Genomic DNA, 8005 nt, shown 5'->3' on the forward strand with positions numbered 1-8005 from the left:
GCTGATACTGATTAGCTATAATGAAGCTCCGTTATTCCAGTGCTTTATTCCTATAACTTGGTTTTTGTTCAAGAGCCATTTTGTAATTTTACACTTCAGCTTATCTGAAAGGTCATTGTCTTTTTACTTTTCCTCACAGAACCTCAGTCAGTCCCCCATCAGCTGGGCCTACTGAGGGTTAAATTGCCAGGTCAAGATGAAAGAAATCTCATCTTTTTACCAACAAACCACCCCCTATGTGCATCAGCCCTGTGTATCCAATGACCTGATGACTTTAATGTATTTCTTCATCAAACGTGCAATGGAAAAAGCCCATGACAATACACAGGATGCTCGGCTTGAGGCTTGACACTGTTTCCCAGTAATATGTGCTCATGTTGTTTAGACTGTTTTGGCTTCCTGCCTTCATCTTCAAGATGAGAGGAAGGGTGTTGTCCTTTGTTAGTGTCTGGCGATGGTTCCTGTTGCCAGAACAAACACCCAACGGGCCTGACGCAGGGTGGAACATGACTCTTTCCTCATGTACTCACTAAAGATAGATCAGCAGAGGAAGTGTCGCAGACTGGCGGCGTCTGACGTGTGTTGGGCAGGTGTTCAGCAGCATGTGACGTTCAATAAACGAGATGCTGGATGCAAAGGATACTTGCAAAGCAAAATTTGATTAATTCAATTTTCGAATAATTCTGCCGATAACTGAGTAGCTTATTTTTTTAACATGTGACCATTATCTAATATGCATAGGCTGCAACGTGGCAATGCCCTATAGGGTAACTAAGACTAATAGCCCACATTAACTCCACTTTTGTACAATTTTGATGTACTTGTAGCCTAATTTCCTTTAATATTTCCATTTTCTGTTACTTTATACTTCCAGGCTTCTCCACCACACTTCACAGGCAAATGTTTTATTTGACAGCTTTAGTTAATTTGCAGATTAAGATTAATAATACAAAATGTAATCAACAATCAACATTTAATGATGTAGTATCATAGGTTAAGTTTATGGTAAAATGTTTTTGGTCAAAGGGGGAGTTTCACAATACACCTTTACCCGCTGCAACATTAAAGTGTTGAACACATGAATAATAATTATAATCCAGGACTACATACATTATTCTGCATGGGCCATTCTCCATCATGAGTTCTTTTACTTCAGATACTTTATATTTTCATGCTTTATCTACTGCTTTATTAACTACTGCAAAAGCTGAAAGAATTTTATATTCCTGTGCCCGAGCTGTCTGAGAAGAAGCTGGTCTCACACACACATACACAAAAAAAGTGAACATTGTGATGTCAACAAATTCGTAGGCTACTGTGCCTTGTCCCTCCTCCTCTTCCAATTGCCTCAAATGACATTTGCAGGAATCCACTGCGTGGTTTGGCCATTAGAAGCTATCCAAGGAGGCAGAAGAACCACAGATTATCTGTCTCGTGTACTACTGTGTGGATATAGAGACAGCAAGTAATTTCTTAAAAAAGTAACCAACCACAGCTTTGAAGTCAATACTTTAAATTAACCATGGATCTCACGAATAGCCACTACCTGCCCAACACCAAACAGCAGCAGTTAGGTAACTGATGAATAGGAGACCAAAACAGAGCTCAAAGAAAAATGGATGAACTGACATTTATCAGGTGGACACAAAGACGACTCCAAATGAATGCTAATGTTAGCCTACGCCATGTCTGCTGCAGGTGTAGGTCAAACACTCATTCAGTTATTGGGGCACAGACACACTGCTCTAACATGCTTATTCTAACATGGTAGCATTTAGACAGATAATATTTACCATGTTCACCATCTTAGTTTAGCATATTATCATGCTAAAAATAGCAAATTATCAGTAAACACACAAAGTAAAGTTGTGTTATTAGTCTGCAGGTATTTGGTCATAAACCAAAGTAGCCTATTGGACTATTGGCCTATTTTGACCTCATTATGATGCTAAATGAAAAGCCACGGGATAAATAAAGTCATTAGGGACCGTGAAAACAAAAATTTTGTGGTGATCCGTCTTACAGATTGTGTCTTAAAAGTCATTTCTTCTATGTCACGGTACAGGCAATATTTTCAAGCACTGATATTTCAACAGTCAAATTTGTGGTTTTATTGCAATGCCTAATAGCGCCACAAGGTTGTGCCTTCTTTTTGTTTTGCTGTGATAAACTAACAGTTGAGAGTCGAACACACAGTGTCACTATACACTGCTCTGACATCCAGATAGGACTCTCAACAGTAACGAGGTAGGTGCAGGTTATGTGTCTATGTTCTACTGCTCATGTATGATATATAGTGTTGTGGAAACCTGGTATGTACGGTCGATGTTAAGTACTGCAGAATAAAGTAAATGTGTGGAAATTACCATTTCATTGCTATCCTGGAGCTCCTGCTAACTAGCCCATACTGCAAGCTCTCTGCACTTTCACCTCACCCCTTTACAATGTTTTCACATTCAGGCACTTTTGAGTGGTTTAAATTAAAGACAGCAGAAGACAGGCTTCAATTAACACACACACACACACACACACACACACACACACACAAAACACACACAATTAAAACAAAGCAGATGACATGGAGTCAGCGGGGTGATCTGTTTTATAATCTCTCTTCAAACTGTCAACAGCTTGAAATAATGTTGCCTGTGAACAATCTTACCTAGGACTGGCAAATGTAATGTCTCCCTGTGTAGATTTTGGGGGTTGGGGATGCAGAGGACACACACCCCACAATATTTGGAACATGTGCATTTTTTGCCTCCCCCAATTATCACACAAAAGTAGCCGAGCTCTTCTCCTTTGACAAAATTAGAGGCATTCCCACCATAAACTAATGCAGAAAAGTCAAAATTTTATGCATAAAAATTCACAGCAGAGTGCAGCAAATTAAGTGCTTGACACTCAAAATTTCGTGGGGGAGGACCCCCCAATCCCTCTTTTCATGTCTCCTCCCTCAATGCTGAAACAAGACCTACACCTTTGATGTCTGCCAGTATGTTTTATTTTATAGTTGGGAAATGTTGTTGCTTGTTTACCTTAAAACCAAGCCAAATATGATGTGATCTTATGACAGCTCCCACGCTTACCCGAACTGTGTATGACTCAACCGTGAAAAACGTAATTATCCATCAGACCTTTAGATGTTGGTGTGAACAGGACCTTTCCCATTACACAAGCTTGAAAGAAATATTTATGGTGCGAATCAGCTGTCTTTGTTTGCTGTAAATGTCTCCTCATCTCGGCCCTGTTACGGGCAGCAGCGATTGCATAACAGAAACATTTCCTCTAAAACTACACTCAGTTACAGTGAATCCAGCATTCAGCATGCTGCGTGAAACATCATGAGGTTTATCATGTGTTCCAGGGTTACTTAATAATACAAATGTCCAACCTCTTCACCCATTAGCCTACTTACAGACGTGTCCACTTGTAATCAGCTGAGGATTTCATGTGATGAGGGGTTTTGTGTGTGTGTGTGAGTGAGTGAGTGTGGTTGGAGGTGTCTAGTGATGTTTCTGCATGACCAATTTGTCTGCCATGACGTGTGGTCAGTGTCTACACATACGCCTTGTTGACCGATCAGCTCGTCTGTGTTTCTCGCACACATGTACACACACACACACACACACACACACACACACACACACACACACACACAAACACACACACACACACACACACACACACACACAAACACACACAAACACACACACACACACAAACCAAATAACGACCATCATCTTAGCCATAATACTTGAGGTGAATTTTTTTGTTTGTAATGCACTATAAAAAGACTATTTGTTTTAACTTAAAAAAGTTAGTGTTTGAGCTGCCTTATTTTTTAAGTTGACTGAATTTGAGGAATCAAGTTGAATCATTGCAAAATTACCTCAACGTGACTTTTCCAAATTCAGTCAATTTGATTTAAAAAAGGCAGCCCAAACACTAACATTTTTTTAAACAAATATTAATTAATAGTTTTTTTTATAGTGTCCACATATACCCAAACACACACAAGGCAATAAAACAGTTAACTGTTTCTAGGAAATATTCTGGTCATACTGCTGCTTACCAACTGTACACACAAACAAGTGTTAACAGCTCCAGTGTTGAACAAACTGGGGGCAGACAGGCGTGTGAGTGATGGTCCTCAGCTGCTGGCAGTTCCAGGGATGAAGCCTAGCCTTCACTAAAAATATGGCCTGTAATTTAACCAAACCCTCCCAGGGAGTCCACGCTGGCCACACGCTCTAATTTAGGAGCTCATCTGAGAGCTGTGTGATTGCACTGCGCCACTCTCACCCGTCTACAGCCTCATCCTCACTTTGCACGTCCACACTGTGATTGATGTTGTTCAGTGACAGGGAGGAAGTCTCTCTCTGTGTGTGTGTGTGTGTGTGTGTGTGTGTGTGTGTGTTTGTGTGTTTGTGTCTGCATGCTTATGCGTGTGTACTATAGAAGATAGTATCTGGAAACTGGATAGGAGACATGGGAGCGAAGAGCTCTTGCATTTGTTTGCCTTTCCTAAAATAGAAGAGCACTTGCCAGACTTGCTTGCCAGACTGCAGTCCTCTGCAAATAGACTGATGTAATACTATACCACTGAATATGTTTATTTTCATTCATATTCATTCAAAGAGCATAAAATACTCGTAAAAACAAATTCATTTCCATCCTTATCATCACCTCTGAGAACAGACAACGTGACCACCTGGCGTGACTTGTGTTTACGTCTGTTTACAGGCGAATATGCTGAGATGCAGAATGTTGCCGACCAATACATTTTATTGAAGCCTCAACCTTTAAACCTAGCTCCATACAGAAATAGACAGTTGATATTAAATATCATCCACAAGGGAAATAAGGTCAGCAGCTCACTAATGAACTCCTAGGCAGCAAAGTCTTCTGGTACCTGCCAGCGCTAACCTACACAAATAAACCAGACACACGGCATGAACACAATATATGCCCTTCAAAGAATGTCTTTAAAAATAATTTAAAGTTCTACGTGGATAACTCCCTGCAGAAATATAACAAGAATGTTGCTGTGATGGCGAACATGTGGAGCGGTAAGTCAGAAACTCACCAAGAACTAGAGATAAGAGTACTATCACAGAGAGGTTTAAAACAAAATGGTAGGATCACTAATATAACAGTAGCGTTTTTATAGAAACAACTATAGTCCAGAGCCATATATCTGAAGCAGAATTTAACCAAAGGTTAAAAAGATCACTTATGATACTTTACAGTACACTACTGCTCAAAACACTAAGGCTTAATGGTCTCCGTGAGGAGAAAAGGGTGTGTGATTTAGGTGAGACTGAAGACAGGTTTGTGGTTTAATGCTCTTTATTAAATCATTTAAGCACTACACTTTTTAGTGAAATGTTTTACCCTAACAAGAGAGTCTACAGCCCTGCAAGCAGGTCTGTGAGGCCATAATGGTCAGACAAAACATTCAAACTTTGATTCAATGATGGCACTAGAATAAAAGTCAGGGGATTAATTACATTCACAAAGACGATGACTGTCTGCACCATATTGCCAGCACATTCTCATCCCAACATGTCACATGTTGCCACTTTGTCAGTGTTTTAGGTATCATTCTGTCTGCTGTTTATGCTCTGGGGTTGCTACCATGATGATGATGTTTAGACAACAGGAGCACATGGCAACGACGCTATCAAGCAGCTTTTTATCTACATGCAAAAGATGCCTTTTGGTGTTGCACGCTAATACCAAAAGCACTGACAAAGTGGCGCTATTTTACAAGTTCAGAATGAGAACAGGCTGAAGTTGCATGGTAATCCATCAAACAGTTGTTTAGGTATTTCACTCTGAAGTAAAAATGTCACCCTAATGTTGGCACTAAAGGAGAAGTAAGGGGATCGCCAAAGTCAATAGGATTAGTTCTCTGGAGACCATTAACGTCTGTGTCCATTTAGGCCTGTCCATACTATTGATGTTAAGATATTTCAGTCTGTGGTAACTGTTTCATAGTCCATTTGGGCTGGTCACTTGTATGTGTATGACACAATAAGTACCATAACTAACTTCCATAGATATGCTATTAATCACTGTAGGAATATACAGGCTGTTCTCATGCACTGTTCATACATATACCTATGAAAAGTAATGCACCAGAATTTAACTGATGGGAGTAAAGAAGGAAGTAGTATAAAGAGCAAAATTCCACATAAGGAGGCAGGTTGAGGTGGTGGATGGTTCAAACAAAGACAGGACTTTTACCAAGAGACTAGTGATCTTGTCCTTTGTGAAACCAAAGGGAATTATGAATTATTTTAAAGTATTTCATCACTATGTTTCTTTTCTAAACCTGATCCAAGGAACTTTACTTGTCTAAACCTAAGCTAGGTAAACTTTGCATTAAGTACTTAACATTATGTTAAGTATGTAACGTCAGCGTTGTACATGCACTTCTGTAAGATATCATACAAACCATTGTATGAGGATACATTGGAATATAAAAATGCATCAGTATTGGAAAATATAATTTTGAGAATTTTAAAAGAAATTCAAAAAAATGTCCCTGCTGGTAAAAATGCAGAAAAAGCCAAAGCCTCTGAAAGCCAACACATATATTGCTTATAAATAGCATAAATTCAATATGCCATTTATAATTGTAAGTAGCTTCAGAGATTTTTTTTTTATCCCGTTTGACCAGTCAAGATGCGTTTTAGGACCGTTATATCACAGAGAGTGAAATATTTAATTCCTAGATCCATTTTTAATGGATGCATCCTCAGATCAGATGGCAGAATCTGGATGTCTTAATCAATATAAAAACAGGGACATCAAAATGTCTCTATGGAAAATTATATAACTTTCATTGAATTTAAAATAAAGCTCTTTAGGTTAGCCTGGCTTTTTGCACAGCATAATGGACACCCCAAATATGATGATACAGAAAGATGATATACAGTACATCAGAGTAAACAGTGTCAAACTTGTGTGCATGTGATGATGGTCATGTAAACTCTGTGAGGATATACAGCACACTGGTATCTGTTTGCCTCGTGATCAGCCCTCACTAGAAGTGATAGCTCACCCACCTTTTATTTAATGACGCAGAACTAGCTATGGGATCATAATAATATCATATTGATTGATGTGAGGAGTCTCATAGTGGGCTACGAGTGTATGGAGCATCCATCAGAGACCATCCCAGCAGGCTGACTTTTGTCATTTAAGCTGAGAGCCCCCTTGTTGCTCGCCTGCCCAGCCCAGTGCAGGGAGCGCTGTCTCCAATGCAACACCTTCAGCAGGAGTACTACATGTATGAGGTAATTGTTGTTTGGTCATGTGAGCTGCTGCAGCAGCTGTCAAATGTGATGATAGCAGGAGAATCCTCAGCCCCACCCCCTGCGGCTGATTGGACAGCTCACATCCGACTAGGGACCATCAACCAAGTGATCAGCCTATAGATGGTCTCAGAGTTTAGTTTCAACCAGGAAACACAGAGAAAGAGTGAAAAAGAGAAGCAGAATATTAGAACTGTGACCATGCTGAAATTTTAAAGCAAACAGTTTGTCAAAATAGGCTATGTATATAAATGTAAAGTAAATGTAATAGTATTCAATAATATTAACAGTACCATCATTCAGCATGTGGATTTAAAAGTGGAGAACTATGTTAAAAGTTTTTTTTTAAGTGTTACATCTTGGCAGCTTAATTTTATCATGTTTAATTGCTCTTATTGTACTGTTTTTAATGTGCCCTTATATGCGGTTACTGGTTTCGTTTTACTTCACAGAATCAGTTATCAGTAACCAAGAAGAAGCCAAATTTCCTGTCAACTGTGACTCACTTGATTATCATGTTGTTTGTGTTCCAGTGAATGTGTAACATTATACAGGTTGTCATAACTATATTTTGCTGATTCAAACAGCTGCATTATTAAAATAGTGATTAAAGTGATTATCTAATATTTTTGTGACGTCAAAAATACAAAGTAGAGGCTAAAAAGACTTCATGAACATGC

Source organism: Plectropomus leopardus, chromosome 15 (assembly GCF_008729295.1).
Source record: "Plectropomus leopardus isolate mb chromosome 15, YSFRI_Pleo_2.0, whole genome shotgun sequence".
In the NCBI taxonomy this organism is placed as follows: domain Eukaryota; kingdom Metazoa; phylum Chordata; class Actinopteri; order Perciformes; family Serranidae; genus Plectropomus; species Plectropomus leopardus.